Source organism: Astyanax mexicanus, chromosome 16, assembly GCF_023375975.1.
Source record: "Astyanax mexicanus isolate ESR-SI-001 chromosome 16, AstMex3_surface, whole genome shotgun sequence".
In the NCBI taxonomy this organism is placed as follows: domain Eukaryota; kingdom Metazoa; phylum Chordata; class Actinopteri; order Characiformes; family Acestrorhamphidae; genus Astyanax; species Astyanax mexicanus.
The window spans coordinates 27,132,183-27,156,077 of NC_064423.1; the positions used below are offsets into that span (position 1 = coordinate 27,132,183).

At 37.3% G+C, this 23,895-nt stretch overlaps 1 protein-coding gene across 11 annotated transcripts in view; it reads right to left on the minus strand.

Annotated features, from left to right (window-relative positions):
* Positions 1-16,542, minus strand: part of LOC103035794 (unconventional myosin-IXb) — a 67,760-nt gene extending 51,218 nt beyond the window's left edge. For all 11 annotated transcript variants that reach the window (XM_049465428.1, XM_022669844.2, XM_049465427.1 and 8 more), the window contains exon 1: positions 16,155-16,542. The gene's annotated coding sequence lies outside the window, so the exon portion shown is untranslated. The remainder of the gene's footprint in view (positions 1-16,154) is intronic.
* Positions 16,543-23,895: the final 7,353 nt, after the last annotated feature.

The following is a 23,895-nucleotide window of genomic DNA, read 5'->3' on the forward strand; positions in this document are numbered from 1 at the left end:
CATCCATGCGCCAATGCATGCCCCAATCCATACACCCATCCATGCCACAATCCGTGCCCCAATTTATGCCACCATCTTTTACTGGCCATGCTTATATAATAATTAGAATTCTATCGTAAATAGAGTATTTACCACAGAAAGTTTTATGTAAGTTTACAAACAAATGACTACCTGCACAAAAGGAAGATGTTTGAAAATTCCTTTCCGTTGTACCGGTTTTACCAGTTGCATTTCTCAGGGGAAAGCGGACTGAAAGTAGAGCAAATCCTCAACTTGGCTGCTGACCACAACCCCAGAATCAATAAAATTCCAAGGCATGCAAAAAGCTCTGCAACCACAAAAAGCAGCATCATCATTATGCTCCATTACAAACTGGCCTGCTTAACTCTGTCCTTTGCTCAGAGGAGCACAACTTCAAAGCACTCTTCTAAAGCTGTGGAGAACATCTTGAAGTGTAATCAAAGAAGACAACAAAGTTTTTGAGCCCATCTCTGACAACTGCAACATTTTAGAGGATAAAGAAGATAAAACCACAGATAAGGGATTTCCAGCTGGACTGTTTAGTTGAGCTTTAGCTTCTTATAGATAAAGCTCAACTTCTTATGAGGAACTTGGACAAATAAGCTACTTATAGACCTTACACTACACTGAAACTAAGGAATTGGACCAGACAGCTTGATGTAACATTTGTAATTGACTATAGCCATACTTTGCTCACAAATGTGTTCACAAAATTGTGTCAGCTGCCCAAAGACATATGTCCTCTGCTTCTTTTGAGATGCTACTGAGATGAGATGCACTCTTTGCTTGAGACTTGAAATATAAGATTTAAATGCTTTGTGGGCGAAGTATGAACACACCATTTCTCTCAATATTGATGCTCATTCCGGTGAGCCCTGGTGTTCTTATGTGGGAGTTCCTGATGACCGGGAGCAAAAGACTAACAGAAAAGGCATTAGCCTTTGTGAGAGCAGACAGGAGTAAGAGTAAACTCACACACAGTCATCAGTGAACCATTGAAACTGAATCATTACTGAATCATCAAACTGCTGAAGATCACAGGGGATCTCTCATGCTCTTAGCAGTACTTAAAGGAAATACTTTACCACACTCAAAAACCCAGCTTTTCTGGTTTCCCTCAACTGCGTAAAGATCACAGTTAAGGTAAAGGGAGTTAAAAAAACAAAACAAAACAACACTGACGCATTAGACGAGTGAAACAAACATACAAGCAAACAACCATATCACTGAAGATTAAAACGAATATTCTTTAAGACATCCTAAAATCAAAACAGTGCTATTAAACATTTTAGTCTGTGTCAATCTGTTTATTGTCCCATTTAAAATAACCTTATGTAGCATTTTTAGCTTAAAAACTAAATCAAAATCCTTTTGATGGTACGCAGACCTGTAATATGGATAACTTTATCTCTGTTGTTCCCACAAAAGGCTCAGTACCTTTATATAAAGTAGGCAGTGATGAGAATTGTGCAATGCAACATCAGACTTGTTTTTTAAACAAATACATTGTACATACGCTTGTAGTGTACATACATATGCTTCAAATGCATTGTTGTTGTTTGTTCTCCAATGTGTTTATATTCAACAGAGTATTACATTAGCAGCAGTTTAAAATGATGTGGTGGGGCATCTTGCAACTTTGGAAGAGTGTTATTTTGCCTCCAGCTCTATTCATTCTGTACTGATTTCATGTGAACTGAAACTGACTTTAGTTCATGTGATAATGATGACATATGGTGAAAAAAGTATGCTTAATATGGTTTAATATGAACCTAAAATCATGACAAAATATATCAAACTGATAAAATGCGAAAGTTTTTGATGTACTGAATCGCTTCTGCATCATAATCGAAATACAATCGAACCGAATCCGAATTTTACAACCTTTCTTTCAGTTCGCTTTATGGAGGACCTCCCTCAACACCTCGTTGTTGGAGAAGCTTGTACTTGGCTGAGCTCCCGGAGATGTCCCGGAGGAACGGAACAAGAAAAAAGGGGAAAAAATCCTGAGGTAATTCAGCCATAGACTCTTTATGGAGGCCAGATGCAGCTGGAGTTGTTCTGAATGAAAGAGCTGTCTCCAAATAGGAATGTGCGGCTGAAACAGAAATAGGGCTTTTGTTTAAAGATCACCTCGATTTAAGGCCGTAAGTCCTTAAACAGATGGGAGGGCTGGAAAAAGGGCACCAAGTCCACAGAAATCTATTGCGACCACAGTGGTGTAGCTCACCGAGGGGTCCTGTGTTTAGATGGCTGCTTACAGTAAACAGTTTTTAAATGTGTATCAATTTAAAGTCTAAAAAAACTTTTAAAATAACTTACGGATAAAAAAAAAAAGTGTCAGTGATATGGAAATTATGAATGGATGGCTAAACATAAACATAAAAACCCAAAAACTATGATAAGAAAAACACACAAATTATGATTGAATCCACCTAAATCAGAATAAAAAAATAAAAAAACAGTGTACAAACATTACTGGAATGAATCTCAACATCTTAGGAGAATTTAACACCAGTCTTAGACTGGGTCAGTAAAACATTGCTGGTCATTTAAACCGCAGGCAGCTTACTAACTCTGCCTGGACCTCCTGCTGTCACACATGTGGTCCAGCTTTAGCTACCCAAAGAGTATGAGCCCATTAAAAAGCATCAGAGGGTTGAGTAGACTCACCTTCACACGACATAAACAAACATTCCACATGGCCCATAAAAAGGGTCAAGAAGGCAGCGCTAAGGATTTATTTTATTGTATGATCCAAATTCTTAATAGTTTGGGATTTACAAAGAAGTAGGAACAGACAGAATTCACACTAGCATACTAAGACAATTACATTTGTAAAGGCCCTAATCAGAGCAAACCGATTCCCCCATTTTATTATTGTTAAAGTTTAGAAATCGTCCATTTACTCCATTAGTACATACAGTCCATATGAAGCACAAGAATAAAATTGGCAGTTTAGCACTGCCCATCCGCACTGCAGTTCTCAAGAGTGTTTCAGGTTAGTGCTTCCTAAATGATGGGACCATTCATGGAATCCAACCAGAACAGAGATAATTTATCCTATTTTAGTTGTAAAGACACAGTAACAGAAAACACCATTGTGAACCTCAAGGGAAAAAAAAACAAACACTGGAAAAATGTAGCATGTTGGCCTCTACAAAGGAAAACAGGGATTTCTATATGAAAGGGATCAGATACTGGCAACAGTCCACATTTTACATACATCATTGGAAACAAGTCTGTAAATTACTGTACACTCAGTGCTGTACTGATTAGCATGCACTCACGCAGCTGTTTTCAATTTTATTAAATCACTGCAAGCTGCACAGAGTTTTTGAATCAGATCAAGTTGAACATTTAGGTCAATTGTTTGCCGGTTTTCCAATCACAACAATACACGCAATATTCTTCAAAAAAATCTGAAAGTCTGACCAAAAACGTCTGACAGAATGAAATATGCTTTTAGTTAGTGACGGGTATTCATTGCAGCCATAGAATCAAATAATAAAAGGCAACTAAACCCACAATAGCACATACTGAGAATAAAACCAGCTTAGTCTTTGCCCAAGATCCAATGCAAACCTCCCCAAATTGTCAGTCAGAAACATGCTATCAGACAATAGCTTAGGTAATCTGGTCATTTTTTGGTACACTGCACAAGGTCACAGGCCCCTGCAGCTCCTTGATAAACAACTATATGGCATTACAGACCTTGCACAAGGATGCAGAATCCCGTCAAAGCAAATCAGCTACATTTGCTTACTTTTTATGACTTCTGACTCAAACTCTCAAATTTGTATGATCTGTAATACTAACAAGCCTTATGGGAGTAGCAGAGTAAAGACATGCCGAAAGAGGCTAGACTCACTGGGCTAGACAGTGCTAGAGCTAGAAAACACAATGCAGTTCCACACAGCAAGTCACAGGCACTTGGAGTAGTCTTTAGAGAATTGCCTTGTCAGATCTGCCAACTGGTTATGCTATGTCTGCCTTTTTTTGCTTTGGTTTTAAACCATGCATCCAAAAAGACCCAGAACAGTGGCACTCTCATTTCTGGCTGACAAATTTCAGACCATAATTACTATAAGAAAATATTAAAGCTCAAAATTGAATGCTCCTTTATTTTCTCTCAATATTAAAATATAAGATTCACCAGCTCACCACACTAAGCAGGTAAATATACAATGCAGAAGCAAAGACCAGCCATACGTCAATGGAGGCAATAAGGAAGGGAAGTTGTAGAAGGGAAGCTGAGGCTAAACTGAGAAAAGAACCCATGTTGCAGTAAAAGATACGCAACGCAGAGCTTAGTGCTAACACTAATGGGACAAACACAGTCTGTCTATCTCAGAGTTTCTCAGTCCTGGTCCTGGAGGCACCTTGCACTGCATCTTTATTACTTTCCCTTTAACCAACGCACCTGATTCTTCAGATCATTAATAAGTCATTAGAGAGTGGGTTTGTTGGGGAAACAACTAAAAGGTTTGGGACTGGGTGCCAGGTCCAGGTCCCTGATAGAGAAGCACTGGTCTACGATATCAATGCCCTCAAGATCCAGCTCAACTGGTCTTCCACAAAAGTGAAAGAACACCTATCACTCGGCCATTTTCAAAAACATTTTCTCCTGGATTAAAGAGTTTTGTCTTAACTGTCTGACCTACTAGCTCAGGGACTCCTACATGTGATGTGACCAGAGGTTCCATGCTTCCTCCCTGCCATGTGAAGATCAACAAGCGTAGAGCTTGTTTCATACTGAGTGATGGAAGAATCAGAGACATATCCTTCCCACCCAGAAAGAGTAAGACTAGTTATGCAGTCTCTGACCTCCAGCAACAGATGGCTGTGGTTTCAATGAAAATCAAACTCTGAGTCCTAATGATAAAGTCCTGTTGCCTGGCAGATTAAAAATATTTCTCTCAAGCTTTTTGAATAATAAATGATGTTTAGAAAAGTATTTCCTCTGTTTTATTTCAAATGTATCTATCTGTTTTACATTGGGAATTGTGGGCAGACACTGACGTCCAGTATTTATATGCAGCCATCTTTCAATGTTAATACATAAATGTTTATAAACACAGCACATGGATCTAACTCCTGCTGTATTTATGTTTTTTACAGCTGTAAAATTTAAGAGGTTACAAATGCAATAACATTTTATTGCAGTGGTTCAAAGTTGCCTAAACACTCTGCTCTTCTGGACTTCATTAAAAATCAATCTCCTTTCAGCTTCAAATATCTGCAGGAGGTTTCATCCTTTCATTAATTTAAAAACTCAAGCATCAAAACTACTCAGAATACAGATAATTAATATAATCATCACCCAAAGCTAATATGAAGTCAGAAGGCAATATGCTGATGCCATACTAAAAGAATCCAGCAAGACTGGACGCTATAATTCACAAAGATATAAAGGAGAGACCTGTAATTTACTTTTCACCAAATCAGCAGACTGCTAACAGAGGAAGACTATGAAGTCAAATGTGCTTCAGGGTGTTATGAGTGCTGAATAATAATCAGATTAAAATGTTATGACTGTTTAGATCAATTACAATCACTCCTAAAATTCACCACCTGAAGATTAGTTGCCAATTTGTACAATGATAAAGCAAAAGGGTTTACTTTCTGCTCTTGTCGCCCGCAGTGTTTCAAAATCCCTGTCCTGGAGGCATTCTGTCCAGCACAACTAAAAGACATAACTAGTCTTTTTCTAAAATAGTTTGCTATATACTATTGGCCTTTACTAATAAGTAGTCAACAGGTAGGTATATGATTATTAATGACAGTTCTAAACCTAAATCATAGACAACTTTACCCAGCCTTCTTTTGGTCTCCCAAGCTTGGGGATACTTTATTTGCTATTTTAAACCTACTGACATTAAAGCACCATTAATCAGAGAATGACGGACTACGGCTGTTGATTCTGCTTCACTGCAGAGCCCTGGGTTTAGTTGGCATCTCTAAACGGAATCTCACAGCCTCGCCTTTCCGAGCTTAGAGTCGCTGCAAAGCCTATGAGAACAGAAACAAGAATCATTTATTTTACTCTTAGGCTTTAGGGGTGTAATGATACAAATATCACAACACAATATATAATACAGAATTTTTTTTGCCAAAACCTAACTGTCAAAACCAGACTGTTGCCCCTTGTGAACAATAATTCACACAAGCATGAAAATAAACAAATAAATTCTAGCATTTAATATAATGGAGTACCAGACAGAATGTCTATTGATTAATGTTTATTATGCAACTGACAGTAGTAACTGTCAACAAGTAACACTACAACTGAAATAAATGAGCATCATGCATGATAACCTACTCTAATAGCTAAAAAAGGACTGTATATATTTAACAAAATCGTACATTAATGAATTATTGATAAACTCAAAAACTAATTAAAGCATGTTTTATCATCGGCCTGACCTGAACCGTTTTTAGAGGAAATATGCTCAGACTCACAAATAGAGGCTGTTAGTCTCTAATGAGAGCTTGTAGAAATTCCAACTGAGTAACTTAATGAAGAGAATTAACTTCATTATTTTAATCTTGGCAAGGGCTTTAAAAGTAAAAAGGTGCCAAAAGAGTTTTGTTCCAAGTATTTAAAAAGAAATCCAAGAATTTCCGTGTGATGCAAAGGTGTTTACATTATATGTTGACATATCAGTTTCTAAAACCTGTATCTCAACATGGAACCATAAAATAATCAACAAAATTCAACATATGGAAAGAGCAGGCCTGTAACAAAAACTAAATACATGACATTGGTTAGTTTGTTTATTCTTTAAAAAAATTGCAATAAAAACACATGATTTAAAGTTATTAGAAACTGTTGGGATGGAAAAAAAATGTTTGACCATTACTTGGCAGAGTAAGCACAGATTACTACTATAAGTGTTTACCGCTTGTTTATTACAATCATCATCAATACCATTAAATTTGGCCTACTTCACACATTGTACTTGGCTGCCATGTTATAAAAGTTATAAGTAACTTCAGGCCATGTGTTAGTAATTGTACTGTGTGCCACACACACTTTTATTGTACAAAGACCACTGCAAAAAACACCCACTCATGGCTCATTGCCTCTGTCCACCCTTCTTATTAAAGAACACTCATTTCTTTTAGTTTCCAAACTTTCTAGTTTTGGGTGTTCACTTTGCAATCAAATCACTGGGTTAAACAGCCATACCTACCACTACAAAGGGATGCAACATTAACCTGATAATGTGACAAAGCAGAATAAAATGACTACAGAGATACACTACAAGTTAACACTGGATCACCAGCAATGGTGATAATACTGCCAGTCGAAAGCACATGCTAGGATACATTATCCAGCCCAGCATTTTCCATATCAAAGGTATCCCAATGGCTCATATGAGTATAACCGTTTCCCACGGGCATCTATAGCTGATCTCCAGAGTCACTCTACTAGAACAACAAAAGCTTTTAAAAAGCAAAATGTTGAGCAGGTGGAACTACTGCTTCTACTATTTTGTATGTCTTATGCAGCTACACTGCTTTAATACAAATTTAAGAAACAGCACAACCACGTTCTGCATCACTCATAAGCAAACTCTTATCATTATTAAACTGTGAAAATATTGAATGGTGATCTGAATTCTGAACTATGTGCATAGTTACACTAAGGGCACAGCTGAGATTATATATATATATATATATATATATATATATATATATATATATATAGGCAATGTAGTGTATGTATGTATGTATATATATATATATATATATATATATATATATATATATATATATATATATATATATATATATATATAGGCAATGATTAATATAATATTGTACATTCTGACATTTCTCTACAGTGAAAAGGCTATCGAAGCAGTGTGATTTTGTTTTAAAGAATGTGCCTGATGTCAACGCTCGCTTAATGCACAAACAGTTTTGTAAAATCTCCTCCTGAAGCCGGCGTGTATTTACTTAGGTTTATAAGAGGACTTGCCCATGTTTTCTCTTGCACGACAAATGAATGGCTGGGTTTATAATCAAAGTCTGTGTCCACGTCTCAGTGAGATAAACACAAAGCTTTCTGAAAACCCAGGGAATGCTGGACTGCAGATTAGAGGGTGGACACCCCATCAAACCAAACTCTAACCAATATGAACTTCAAAGGCTCAAGAACCAGACTTTAAAGAGGTCAAGGTTTGGTTTGAGGACAGAATCATATCTTAGGATAAGAAACAAGGATCTGCCTGTCCTATTAATCACGTTCCTTCCTGCACTGGCCATTTTACTAGAAACAATTACAAAAATAAGGACTTTATCCTGTCAGCTCAAACAATGTACAGAAAAAGGTCCACCTGACAGAAGGTAATTAAAGAAATGACAGCTTTTGATGTATGCTGTAGTGTAGTATAATGTAGAGTTGTGAAGTGTACTGTATTGGTACACAAGTTAAAGATCAGTGTAAACTGCGGATTGGACCTCACATTTCAGTATGAGCGATCCTCACATTTTTGCACAGTTCATAAGCTTAGCCCAGGTTTCTTTTCACCCAATTTGAACAGACAGCTGAACCTAGTGCTGTATAGTTCACTTAGGTAGATAATGCCTAAGTGGTGTTAATTAAGCAGTACAGTGTAAACGTTAGGCTGTGGATATAATATTCACTTAAGAACTGATGAAGCAAACAATGCTCACATAGCTAACAGGAACAAGAGCAAATGACTTTAACTGCTCTGCCACTGAGGATGAAGGATACACTTTATAATGTCTACCACACACAAGTCACTTTGTCCACTCACACACTCCAGACAGGCCACTTCCTGCATGACCTCAGAGGCCTACTCAACAGTACGGAGGTGGATATTAGAGCCATGCATTACAGAACCACTCCTATCAGTGCCAACTAGAGATGAAATAAGAGTAAATAATTTTGCAATGTTAAAATACACTGCCAGTTTACCACCAGGTACTTACACCTAAGATAAAATATGAAATTATTTCTGCTACAGCTTGTTTTGTATTCAGCTTAAAATTATGCATCATGCATCATCCTTATCCAGCACAGGTTTCAGTTCCTTAAAATGGCTGTCTCACCAATCAAAGGAATTACTTAATGTGCTTTGAGAAACTAAGACACATTCTGAAATTAGTGTCAGCCAAGTCTACTGTTTTTAGCCAGATTAGATCATTTGATCTCCTGTTACGTTCAAATGAAGCATGCATTAGATACCAAGCATGTCTTGGAGGATTGACTGCATCTAATTCTTCACCAATCTACTTATTTAAAGGTTTAAAGTATTATTATAATTTAATTTTACGGTAGTATATCAATAAAACCACTAGCCAACCACCCTAGTATCAAGAACCAAAAAAGTGACAACACTTGCAAATGCCTGGACTGTATACGTGTCCAATTGTTAGATGCTTGCTCATGATCAATCACACAAAAGCCCCAACTCTGCCAAGTGGCTCTTTGGACTTTTAAAGGAAAGTGTTTGAGAAGGGAGGATGCCATATTCCTGTAAAAAATTCTGACCAAAAGTAGGAGTAAAACGCTTACAGAATTTCAGTCACACCAGCCTGAGCCCAAACCGAAGCATTTCACTCTTACAGCCTGGATCAACATCATAACCATCTAGATCATGTCCCAACACATCAAACACAAAGCCTGACCAAGCAGTCATTACCCAGTTACAGTGAGGGACACAACAAGACAAGGTTTCTCTGCATCTGCATTAGGGGTTGTCCAAATAGATGATAGGTTTACCTTGATACACTTTAGACTCACAGACGAAACGCAAATTAACTGCAATAATAATTAAAAACGTCTGTCAAAAACTACTTTGTAATGAAACATGCAGCTTGTCAGCATTTGTTAAGTACTAAGGATAGCCACAGTAAGCTGACAGTAGCATACTTCATCATGATAATGAGTCACATTGTCAACTTCCACTGGATGTGGTCAGTACCTCTACAAGCTACATGAATTAAACGTGCACGACAACTGCAAAATGTATATTTCTACAAACACTAAATTACAGACAAACAGCTAGCTTAAAAGTGCTATTTTACAATCAATCATCATTCATATATATCAATCATTGATATTTTTGACAGTTATAGTGCAATGCTAGAACCTATAAATAATCAAACTATCAATCTGAAACTTATCCACAAAAGCCACAAAAAAAAACAGCTAAAAGTCCAACACCAATGCTGAACATATAGTTTCAGTTTAGTTGTTCCTAGTATTGTAACTCAGAGAATCCAGTGATGTGCAGGGTAAAGAGTACAGGGTTCTGAACATATTTATTTACCATTGATTTTGACAGAGACATTTTTTAAAAGCTCCATTGTTTTTTTGCCATTAAAATGTCACAATCAAGGTTACACCCAGAGTGCCAAATATGGCAAAAACAAGGACAGCATAATGAAGCACGACTCCGTTGTCTATTAGCTTTGGCAATAGTGACATTACAGAAGGCTGTAATTTGCAATTGAGTTTCTATCCAATCGGTGTTTTACTGCATGCACTGAACATCCTGATCAGTCACAGCTCCAGATGGCTTACTGTGAAAACTTACATGATCAAACAAGACCCAAAAACACAAGGCCTACATAAAAATAGAATATTTATCCATGTCTAAGTAAAGGCAGATCATGAAATCACAACAGACCAATATAACTGCAATATGGAGCTCAGAAGCAATCACAAAACCAAGAGATCTGCAGAGCCAGCAGCTGCAAGTAATCGATCTACTGAACAATCAAACCTTGTCAACACACAGCTGGCAAACACACACTGATGCAAACTCAAAGCCTCATTTTGGTTTGAACATGGGATTCAGCACTCTTTAACAAGCTCCAACCTTTAATCTTGCAAAAACTAGTTCATGCCTAAAACCTCATGACTAAGAGGTTCTGCAGCCTAGACTTGTGTAGAAGTGGGACTGGCTAAGTGGAAACAGCAATAAGACCATATAGGACCCAAACGACCACACCAGTTTTTTCCTTGTATGCACTGTAATTATGGTTATTTATAAACTTGAGCTAAAAGCCCACTGTGGCAGCTGGCAGGGCTAAGGAATGCCATCATTGGTATGTTAACATTTAGGAGTTAAGTCTCAACTTAAACATTTTTTGCATTTTCACCACATTTGCATCATCTGAAATCCACACAACAAAGACTGGCTGGTTATTTGGTGGAGCATTTAAAGCTGTTCTGTCTCCACAAACGACACACCCTTTAGCATCCGTGTCAGAAACCTCCAAGGCACTTCTGGATTAGAGGCCTCTCTTCACCACAGTTTTAAAATGCGGAGGAAAGAAAATGACCACCGTTTGGCCTGAAAGGTACATTTTGCTGGACCAAAAATCTTTGTGGATTTACATGCAACTTATGTTAAATGAAAATGGCTTCATTACTGTAGTGAGCTATTTAAACATACTCAACACTCAACTACACTCAACTGTATTATTACACAGCTACTGAGGCTGTAACAATTTACAGTATATGACATGATACAGCCATATGATACATTTCAATTCAATGCATTTGCAAAAAAAGGGCAAGGGTGGTCCCTTTACAGAGGAAAGGTTTGGGGGGCGTTGCTTATTTAATCCAGTTAACCAGAATTACTTCTTTAAATACTAACCATGGCCACAATACACAGTCATAGTGCCCAGCTCTACAATGAAACACTGCATTTAAAGGATAGATCAGGAGCAATTTTCCTTGGTTGAGTAATTAAGCTAATGTTTTCATGGTGGGAAAGTCTGTCGTCACCTCCAGCCCTGTGTTTAAACTTCTGAGCACAGTGTAACACAGCATATTACTGATTCCAGATTCTCACATGTATTCTTTTATTTTATTTTCCTCCCTAAGGTTCATTTATGACGTCCATGTGGTTTTATTTATCAAGGAATAGTCATTAATCATTTTTACATGACTGTTTTTCAACCTGTTTTATTTTAAACAGCTCAGCTTTTTTTACTAAGCTTTTGTTATTGTGCAGATATGTAAAGCAGCATATATCTGAATGCCTGAAATATGTCTCAAAAATCGGTTTTGAAAGACCTAATAATGCAGTTTGATCAGAGGTGGGCATTTGCAAACTTGCTGAATGTTTTGACTACACAAAACATTTGACTGGTTTTATAGCATTGTTTCAGAGATGGAGTGCATGGTATATTTTCTATTACATAGGCCCATTAATATACAATGCAGACACTAAACACATTTAATAGACTTAATACAATGTCAATCAGTTATTCATTTTTAATACAAACATTCATATAAAGCTTTTCCAGTATTCACGAATGATGTATGAATAGATTAGTTGCATACAGAGCAGTAAGCTGTTGTTCCACCACTTATTCAGTCTGTTATAAAGCTCTCTGTAATAAGTTTAAACTCATAACTCAGAAGGTTCTTTCCCAAACGCAGTGATCTAAATTGAACAAAAAAGACTTTGTAAGTCCACTGTGCTCTACGCCCCTCAACTGAATACACTTATACAGCAGTCAGGGATTTACCATGCCTGCAGCAGCTATGGATCATCACTGTGAATGAATTTCCTGTCACTGCCTCATGAAAGTCCACCGTCATCAGCGGCTTGCGTCATGTGAAATTACTCTGGAGTATGAGCCCACTTGGTTCTTTGGCGCAGAAAGAAAGAAGAATGGTCTCAAAATAGCTTATTGCAATTTATTTTAAATTCTGTAGTAGGGGTGGATAAACTGACAAATACAATACAATACAAAAATAATTTTATGGGGTTTCTATAAGGTGAAAGTGGTCAGTTATTAATCACGGGCTTGTGAGTTTAATACAAAGGTCCAGTCAGGGTGCTTTCACACTCACCTTCTTTGGTTCCAAACCAAAATTGCATGTGTGAAAGATGGTCCAGACGAACTTCGGCTCAAACCAAAGATGTGGTCTCGGTCTGGACAAACTGAACCATGGTTTGGTTGTTTACAGGGTGAAAGTACTTTTTATCTGTTGCGTGATGTTCACTTGAAGGGAGTTAGATTCTGGTAGTGAGCTATTTCATTACAACACCTGGTAGGATAACTCGTTGACCAACCATCTATCTTATGCACACCCTCATACAAACAAAAAATATTGTTTTACAACCAAGCTATCAGTCGTGCACTTTTTGTTTTTACCCATAGTTGTATGGACATTTTCCACTGTGGTATAAACTATTGGATTGAAAAATATCCATATAGTGCAGTTTCACATGGGGGAAAACATTAAGATAACAAACACTATTTGCATCAGAGAAAAGTTACCCCTCTAAGCCAGAGTATAAAAAAATGTTACCCAATTGAACAAAGATAAACTATCTACACAACCAGACATCTAAAAGCTTTTGGCCTTTTATCTTCCTGGTCTGAATTTTTTCTGTCATTCAATTAAGCATGGTCTTAAATGTGATTACATTTTTCAAGAATGTAGTTAAGCAGTTGCTAGAAGACATTTGGTTTGCTATGCAGTAATATTAGATGACTTTGCCAGCTAGTAAAAATAAAACACTTCAATCCGTCAGCCCTCAAAAACCCGCCTCAGAGCAACTGGAATTCCTCCTCTAACTTGCATCAGATTAGGGGTCCAAACATTTAAATCAGAAATACTGTAGGTATTGTCACTTAAATACAGTAGATCACCTCAAAAACACAAAAAACTCTACTTATCTCCTCTTAATGTACTTAGTTAGTTTAGCTACAAAACCAACAGAAGGCCAATAGCTGGTGTCACCAAACACCACTCAAGCTTTAGTGATTCAACATTAAAAAAAAAAAAAGCAAAAAGCTAATTTCACACCAAACATGACTTGGCTGACTGACTGTGTTTGGCACCAGGGTTAAACAGTGTTAATTGGCTGTTTCTAGTGAACCACACATGCAGCAAATGGCCTCTCAGCGAGTCATTACTTTAAGAGGAATGACTCCTGCTGACAGACGCATAAACAAAAATATCAATGTGAAAGGAAAAAAACCCTAACCACGTATGACATGCCAACATTTCTTCTCTCGTTTCCTTCTTCACTCGCTTTTCTCTCCATTTCGGTGATCCTGTTTTTCCATGGCTACACTCAGACATTACTCACGAATGAAGCAGGAGGATTTTAGTGGGTCAGATGTGGAATAAACAAAAGTTTGGGTCGAGGTGAGCTCCAAACCGGGATTACAAAAACCCTGCAGATTTTCCAATACCACACACAACTACAGCAGTGCCAGCCTGCCTGCTCTCATACAACATGACATGCTAGAGAGTAGGGAAAAAAGAGAAGGAGGAAAGCAGGAAAGAAAGGAAGAAGGCTGAACCAAATAAACCAACCCATGGCTATTCTTAACTAACTCAGCTAAGCTACAACCTGTGGATGGCTGATCAGGGCAAACACTCTGTGTTTTTAGCAAGGGGTTATTAAACAGCTTCAACAGTGAATACATCAACAAAAGCAGCAATGAAAGAGAATACACAATCTTGTGAATCTGCATTAAATAAATATTACATAGACTTTTAGCTAGTGTTTAGTGAATTAACTCACTAGTTTATATAGGCAGCTCACAATACAGCTGGCTCGCTAATTTGCGAGTAGGGTTGCAGCGGTAACCGGTTTCACGGTATACCATGGTATTAAAATGCACGGTTATCATACCGTGTGTGTTTGCTTATTACCGGTAAAACGCAAGCCAGCGGAGAAACTCACCCGCGCATGCGCAACTCTGCTCCGCTTCAGCTCCTCAGCACACAGCGGTGAGAACAGCAGAAAGTGCATCAGACTAAACAAATCTCCGTCCGCCTTAAAAAAGGCTAAACTAAAATCAGCAGTGTGGGACTATTTCAGAGACCCGCCGAACGCACCCGAGGATGGTTATCTGATTTGTGATCAATGTGGCCGTAAAGTCACAGCTAAAGGTGGACATACGTCAAACCTGTTCTCCCATCTCTGAGAACAACACCCCGCTGTGCAGCGCAAAGTATGTGTTTAGTTTATAATTTTAATCTGAACATAAATAAAACCTCTTTGTAGTCGTGCACAACCCATGCGGTAAGCGCCCGCAAAAGCGCTGAGTTATCCGAAATTTGGGCACGCGGGTACAGGCGTGAAGTGCGTGCTACGATGGATTCACGTGTCCGTGCATAGGTCCTGGCCGGACTGGATGTGAAAGACGCCATTCATTTACATGCGTTCATTTTCTAATTCTGACGTGCCTGTTTTTCATGTGTTAAAACCAGACTCGGTGTGAAAGCCTTAAAATAGAAATCTCTATTGTGAGGATCATGTCAGAAATAAATCCCCTCTTTCTGCAGTATCTGGTTATATACCAACTTGACAGTAAAACGGACGTTTACAACAGTTGTTGATCAGACACTGACCCAGGCTCAGTTTATCAGATATTAAATAATTTAAACTTAAATAATTGTACTGAATATTTTAAATACAGGATCTTTACTTCTTAGAGGACATGTAATGTGTGTAACGTGTGTGTGTGTATATATATATATTATATATTTATATATATATATTTTTTTATATACACTCTTAATGCCCTTAAGAGTAGTGGAAAAACCTGGTTTCCTTCACCTAATGGTGTACAGCTTATTTTTTTTTAAGGAGACATTAAATTATAGTTGTTCCAGGTTTCTACAATAAATAGTTAATTGAACAAAAAACCTTTGTTGTAATTTCTTTAAGGGTCAGTTTAATAATATATGTAACAAACTGTGATACCGTGATAACCGTGATACCGCGGTATTTTCTGAGACGGTTATCATACCGTGAAAATCTCATACCGTTGCAACCCTATTTGCGAGACAAAAGCTCCATTGATTTCATTTGAATTGAAGGTGAAACAATATACTTTTTACTCCTGGCTCTGTCTCACTTGACGTTTTGACCCAAACCGGTCTGAAGTGTTAATGAACAGCCTATTGTTTCTAACCAAAACAGAATTACCGACATAAAGCTGTTAACCTATGTTAGAAAAGCTAACCCAGAGCTAACAGGCTAGCTAACAGCAGGCGGACAAAAGCTCTGCCTTCCCTCAGCGCTGTTCGCCAGACTCGGAAAATAATGAGAAAAGTCAACGTCCAACAAGTGGCATTATGAGTTACGAACAGCTTAAGAACTTACCTTATTTCTGTGATAATCCCCTTACTGGTCTAAAAAACGTCTCATTGGTAAAATGTGCTGAAATTTTCCTCAGGAAAGTCTAGGACAACGCCGTGTTTGAACACCGACCGTTTGTTTTAACGCTGTTCAGCGGTGGAACTGACTGTTAGCTCGGCGGCTAACTCAGCTCAGCGACCCTCTCAGCCTGTTCTCTCATTTTAACTGTAAAAAACACAAACTTCTAAAACGCGACGAAGCCACCAAACGAGTAGAAAAGATGGTGGGGTTGTACTTCGATATATAAGAAACATTAGAGGAGTTTAACTTATTTGAATGCCCTCTCTGGAGTGAGAGAGAGCGAGTGAGTGATCACTTCATCACTCTGTAAACTCTCCGAGTTTCCACTCCGCGCGGGTTTCAGGCTGTAGTTTAATTTTTCCCGCTGCTGCGGCGACACCTGCAGGACGGAGCAGGAACTGCAGAAACTAACCCGCCCACAGATGACTTAATGACTTTATACTAATGGTGTAAATCTTTAAAAAATAATTACATTAATCACAATAGAGTTGTGTGATTAATCATGAATAATCACAAGTTTTCATTCTTAATGTGTAGTATTTTTCTTCATAACCACATAAAAACGCTAACACCGGTCGTTTGTTTCAGTAGCTAGCATGCTAACTTTTCCGTCCCACCTTAAATCGTGCTATAGCTGACAGAGGCGACAGCATTTAAGGTGGAACGGAAAATAATATAAAGCAAAATTGAATAAAAGCTAATTTCATCTTCTTTTACAGAAGAATATATGAATAGACAATACAAATACATTGTTATACTCAAAAAAGCGGTAGGGGTACAAAAGAGAAATGGGAAAAATAAATCAAATAAAAGTTCATGAAAGCTAATTCCAGATTAGATCAGAGAGAAATGAATGAATGGACAATAACAATTAATTACTACACTCGAAAACAAGGATAAAGGTACAAAAGAGAAATGGAATTGAGTCTAAAAGTTCCCAAATTCACTATAATTCACTATAAGGTATATTAATATAATTGTTTACATTTATATATAAAATTAAATTATTCGTAATACAATGTTATTTATTTCTAAACAAAAAAGCAATAGTAAAATAAAAAATAAAATAACATTTAAAACGTATTCAATTCTTCACACATCATCTGAAGACCAGCAAATAAAGCTTAGGGACACTAACTCCAAAAAGAATAAAACGAGAAATAAAGAAAAAATAAGGAAGAATCTGAAATACAACATAGCATAATAAAATAAAGGCATAAAAAGTGAATAAATAATTTTAAAATATCAAGAAAAGAATTTAAACACTATAATTAAAAAAAAAGAATAAGTCACAGTGTTACTATGATGTTTAAATATATGTTTAATTACTAATGCTACCAATGTTACTAAGAAACTGCATGACTGAAGTTTAGGCTGAGAGCGCCCCCCAGTGGATGAATTAATTCAGCACAATTTTCAGCTTTAATAAATATGATAATTACACTCAGATCACATACAGGGGTCACTGTGAGCTAATAAATCCTTAGCAAAACAAAATAATGGAGCCTTTTAAAACATAAGTTATACCTCCTGAGTACAGTGAGCACACAATATGTTCAGATATCTATGGACACCTCTTCTAAGCAATTCGGTCAACTTGACAAACGTCTAAATGCACACACAAAATGTATTGTAGTCCCTTTTAGAAAAGTAGTGGAGCAGATAAACACAAAACAATGGATACCACACCTAATTCCAAGTGTGAGAGGGATATAAAACTGGCCAGCCTTTATCTTTAGACTTTTGTAACTGTGATCTCTGGCTCCATCCACTGCTTTTCCTAGAAGTTGGAGAGTTTGGGATGAGGGGTTGTGATCATCCAACATCCTGACCTCACTAACAGTTTTGTCGCTGAATGCAATCAAGCTCAAAGCAATGTTTACAAATCTATTAAAAAGCCATCCCTGGACTGGGATTCATTAATCAGTCACAGCAGTGCTGAGGGAGTTTTTAAACATCTCAGTGTCACTGCTGGATTAAGAACAGTCCACCAACCAGCATCCAGTGATGTGAAAACAGAGAATGACCGACACAAACTGTACAGCCACTGTGCAGAATTTCTGTCCCTGACTTTACATCTACGAGGTGGATCAGCTAGGTAGGACTGTCTAATACTTGTGTTTAAAATCTCCAGCAGCACTGCTGTGTCTGATCCACAGGACAACACACATTTAATACACCACTGCAGTACTGAGAATGACCCACCTGCCAAAATACCACCTGCTCTGTGGTGGTCCTGTGGGGTCTTTAACACTGAAGAACTGGGTAAAAGGAGGATAATAAAGTTTACAGAGAAACAGATACATTATGACTCTCTGTAATTAACTAGAATTACATTACTACTGTCTGTAATGAAGTAATTAGAAGCAAGGATGTGGTCATATATTCTGACCAGACAGTGTAGTGGACTTCTCTTGTCCCTTATATCATTGTAATATATTAAAAACGCTTAAATGATTAAAGATAATACTATGTTTGACATGGTACAGGGATACTGTTAATATGCCAGCCAGATTTTTGGAATGTAGAGACGTGCTGAGCAGTCCAGTGTCCGGATCTGCAGTCTCACCCACTGCTCAACCAACTAGTTTTAAACAACAACAGCCACTGACACTCACTGACATCAGAGCTTGAGCAGGCATTTCTATCCTGGTTACAGGGGTAAGCACAAGGGGTATTAAAATGGTGTGTTAAATATGCGATTTGTGTAGTTTACATGAAATGACCTGTCACACCCCAGTCGAACACCTATGGATGATTTTGGGGAGAGTAGGACAGCACTCTTTACCACCATTATCAACATAAATTAAGGGAATATCTTCTGGAGGGAAGGTGTTGCATCATTTCAGTATTGTTTCAGAGACTATACAAGTGGCATGCATAAGTTTGGTCACACAATAGAACTTTGTGTTACTGTGAATGGTTAAGTGCTTTATAGATAAACGTATCTCAGTTAAAGATTTCTGATTTCTGCTTGTCTGTCCATATGGACAATTCCAGCCAGATGCCACCAGTTATGATCATTAATCAAATGAGATCCTGAGGGTACAACATTCGAGACGGACAGGTGGGCAGTTAGAAACTCATAGGAAGGCAGAGAGACGGAGAACAGAAAATATGAAATATTATCAGAGTGTGATTATCTAATGACTCTGGCCGATCTGAATAAAACAGCCTAAGTAAAGGGAGAGAGCCAGAAGGTAACATAGACATCAGGGCTCACACTGGAATATACCAACTCCACCTTCCACAAACCTGAGTGACCGTGTGCAGTGTTAGAACAACATAACCAGCATCTCAGTTTACCACAATCCCCTTTGTCTGTGAACCCCTGGATCTGCAGCCTCTAAAGGGAAAAACATTAATCACCAAAAGCTAAAGTAACATGCCTTGTGCTTTCACCTGTGAATGGTAAAGCATTATACGATGTATTCCTGGTAGACATGCGACACTGTGAATTGAAAAATAGCACATTTTCTTTAGTAACATTTTTGGAAACGGAAAGTTTCCAAATCTGGCAACCACTGTCATGCCTAACTCAAACCCTCATATTTTATGTCGCCTTACCATGTGCTCATTGGCCACAATTTATTAAGATGTGGGTGTTTCCAAGCTGTCGTGTACAAAGTGTATACGTATTAACCATAAAAATGGGTATGGTACATTTATCAGGAGCTGGGGATTTGATTGGTAATGGTAATGTACAGTCACTTGTGGCCTAAAGTCTCTGAAAGCACATTTGGTCTCACTTTCCCCAGTTTTTTCCCCAATGGGAAAACTTACATACTCAAACCTCAAAACATGAGTCATGCAATAATGTAATCTTTGACTTGCAACCAGCCAGTAGACTCACAGAACAAGACATCATGTAAAATCCAAACATCATGCTGCAGCTTTTTTTAACAAACCGAGTCATAATATGAACATCGGCTAAAAGATGAACTGTATATAAACCCTAGTTTCAGTATCATTCCAAAAGTGTTTTGTTGTCATCTTGCTGATACTGTGTACTATTTCCCAAATCACACTCTGTTCTCCTGCATGTGCAGGTTTCCTAATCAGATTTTTGGGCCTCACTAAGAATTTGGTGTAAGCTGTTTACATGACTACTTAAATAATCAGATAACTACAGTAATCTGATTATGAACTCATTTTTAAATGCATGTAAATGCATTCAGTAACTGAATGCAATGGAAGCCAGCATGACAATGGCAGGATGAGGGAGTTCTAGCTATGGATGGAAATTGGATATGACCAGAATTTATGCTAAGATATGGATGAATGAAAAATAAATGTAGTGTAACCATGAAAATGGTTAGAGTGTAGCTAAAGAATTCATGGAAAGTTTTTTGTTAAAAGAGCCCTCTTTATCTGTTAAGCCTAGGGTGTCTCAACCATATTTTACATTTGCTTTACAGTCAGTGGGACATGAGAACTTTTAACAGCAGAGGGAAGAATGGATAAATTTTTTTTTACGAAAACTAGATTGTATAAAAATAACAAAAATGGGGATAATGGGGAAATATCTATGGATTAAAATTTTGATTCTCTGACCAAGCCCGAGCTGAAACTTCCCAACACCTTTCTCAGGCCCCACCGGATAGGGCAAGGGAAAAAGGAAAATGATGTAGACCTACATTTTTTAATGCTAGTTTTTATTTATATAAAGCTGGGTTGTGATAATCACAATATAGCCAAGTAACAAAGCACACTGTGATCATAAAAAAATATATTTATTTTTAAGTTAGAATGTAGAATTTCACAGAACTGGCCTGCACAGTGCGCACACATTAGCTGCTGCTGTCCACATTACACTTGACCTACTAATATCATTGGTACTATTGGTGTTTTATTCATTTGGAGTTTTTTTTTGATAAAGAGTTTTGTTAAATAATAGGCCTCAGCTTCTACTGTGTTGCACTGTTCATTAACATCATTCTGAACAAATTTTGCTCATTCAAACAACTAGTTAAAAAAAGGTCAGTTTTAATGTCTACTTACTAAAAATGTTGAGCTTTAATTGGGATTGGGCTCATAATGACAGTTTATTGAGCGGGCCGGGTCGGGATTGAACAGAACGTAGGTAGGGTTGGGTATATATTTTGGGCCAATCAAGGCTTTACCATGGATATGGATGTAGTGTACTCATAGAAATCGTTGTAGTGTTACCAGCACCCAGTAAAACTCAACCTATGTACTAAAGTAGAACCCCTGATGATTCAGATCAAGACTGTGCAAGATTAAACGAGTGTGGGACTTCAGACGAGAATAACAGATTTTCTGTCCATGAAAACACTGTAAAAACATCACCCACTGTACAAATGCAAGACAAAAGAGATTGCTGTGAATTCTTGTAATGTTGTCTTTAAGCTTTTACCAGTAAATGACTGCAGACATGCTAAAATAACTTCTCACTGTTTAATGATGTGGTTAAAAAATGCAAAAAGCTCTTACACTAATTCTTCAATTTAAAATCTAAAGCTCTCACATGCAGGCTATTGACCCAGAGCGTGCTTAGCAAGTGCAGGTGTAAAAGTGCAGGGGTCTATTTCACACTTGCGCATTTTGACGCATTGTATTGATGCTTGTTTTGATTTTCAGAGACAGGGCGTTGGTGACTGTTAGGGTGTAGTTGACACTGCAGGATGTGTTAGTTTCAGATGTGGCTCTTTTTCCTTTACAGACATACATTTTATCATACCAAATAAAGGAAAAAAACAACACCAGTCATTCGGTGATACCTAAGAAAGAGGAAGCTCGCTTAGATTAACAATGAAAAAACTGTTTTCGTGCTTCATTACACCTGAAAAAAAAAGAAATGTAGGTCAAAAGCAAACCGAATATGCTGCAAAGAAGCTAACTGCATTTGTAGTTTGGTTATAATAATTTAGTTTCTGCTTCTGAAGTAAAGCAGTTTAGTTGGTCTAATTACATTAAAGCAAATTAATGAAATGATTTAGACTAGCCAAGCATCACCAGAGTCAACTTTAATCATGCACTGTAAAAATGTAAAGTCAGACCAGTTTAAAATGATGATGATAAGTGTTTTCGAGTAAACTCGGCTTTGTTTAGTCAAAGGTTCTTCTCCTATCATTTTTTTTGGTTCTGCATCTCAATTTGATGAACAACACATAATGAGTTGAGCCGCAAAAACAGCTTAACCGCAGCCAAATCTGATTGATTAAATATTATGCAAGATGTTTATAATGTGCCCCCCTTCTCTATCTGTTTACGGTATATACAGTTAATTTGTATGTTGGCATGTCGGTTATCACATGGTGTCTTCAGACTGGAAGACTTTGCTGTGTTGAGATATGAACTCATGATCTCCTCACACTTGATGAGCAGCCATTAGACTGTAGGGCCACTTGAGAACTTTAAAATGACACTACATAAGAATACAATTTTAAATAAAAATCTAGTAAATTTACCTTCATTTTTGGATACAGAAATGTACACAATTTAAATTTGAGAACACCAAGTTCACTTAAAAAACCTTATGTAAGCCCTTGATACATCATTTTAAATTAGTCCTTACATAGATGGATGCAATTCACAGTTGAAATGACCAAATTTGACTAAAATGTATGGGTGACAGATCTGAGAAGATCATTAGAGTTGCTGTGAAAGATTTCATTTCTCTCACACAGCTGGATGAGGTGAAGTGAGAAAATAAGGGAGGAGGCCCAGAGCCCTGCCAGTTCCTGTTTGCATCTTCTGCGAAACGTTGGGTAACCAATTTTTTTTGCCAAGATTAAGCTGTTGTAAGACTAGAGGTGGCATAATGTTAGAGGCATTGAAAACATCCCTGCAATATCTCTGCGTCATATTGCAACAGCACGTGGGAACAGTAGTGTGTTTGAAGTGTATTCCAGTTGGTTACATAATATCATTTAAATGGTACAAATTATAATGCAATGTGCTAGTTCAGTGTTCTATAAAAAATAAATAAATAAAACTCACAACGGTCACAGAAATAACTTGATCTGACAAAGGAATAATAAATAAAAAATTCCATGAAAATAAATGAAATCTGACATTGACTTTAAACCGTGGTTCAACAGAATTATTTTAAAAAAGTAAACTCATTAAACAGGCCTGGACAAAAAATATGATACCCCTTAAAATAATGTGACCAACTGGGCATGTCAAATCAAGGTGTGTCCACTAATTAGCATCTTGTAATTACAAGCAATCTTGTAATCAGTCAGTGGGTCTATATAGAAGGCTATAGGTACCGTAGTCACTGTGCTGTTTGAGAGGTGCAGAAGTCTCATCGACAGTTATTGTTTGTATATTCATATCATATAAATGAATATATAAATTCCACTATTACATAGACATATATAGACATATATATAGTCAAGCATAACATTATGACCATCTCCTTGTTTCAATACCAATTATCAATTTTTTTTATAGGATTAATTTGTAGGTCTATTGATTATCCTTTTTTCATCCTGTTCTTCAATAGTTACACATTTGTTTGTATATACTGATTAAAGCTATTACAAGTATATTTATGCTGTGACATCCTGTGGCCATGCAGGACATGACACACACATGCATTCCTGGAACACTGTCACAACTCGACAAAAAAGTGTAGAAAGTGTGTTAAAGCTACTTAGCGCTCACATTTTTAGCTCAGCAGACCTTTCTCCATTGGGTGTGTCAATATTTGCTG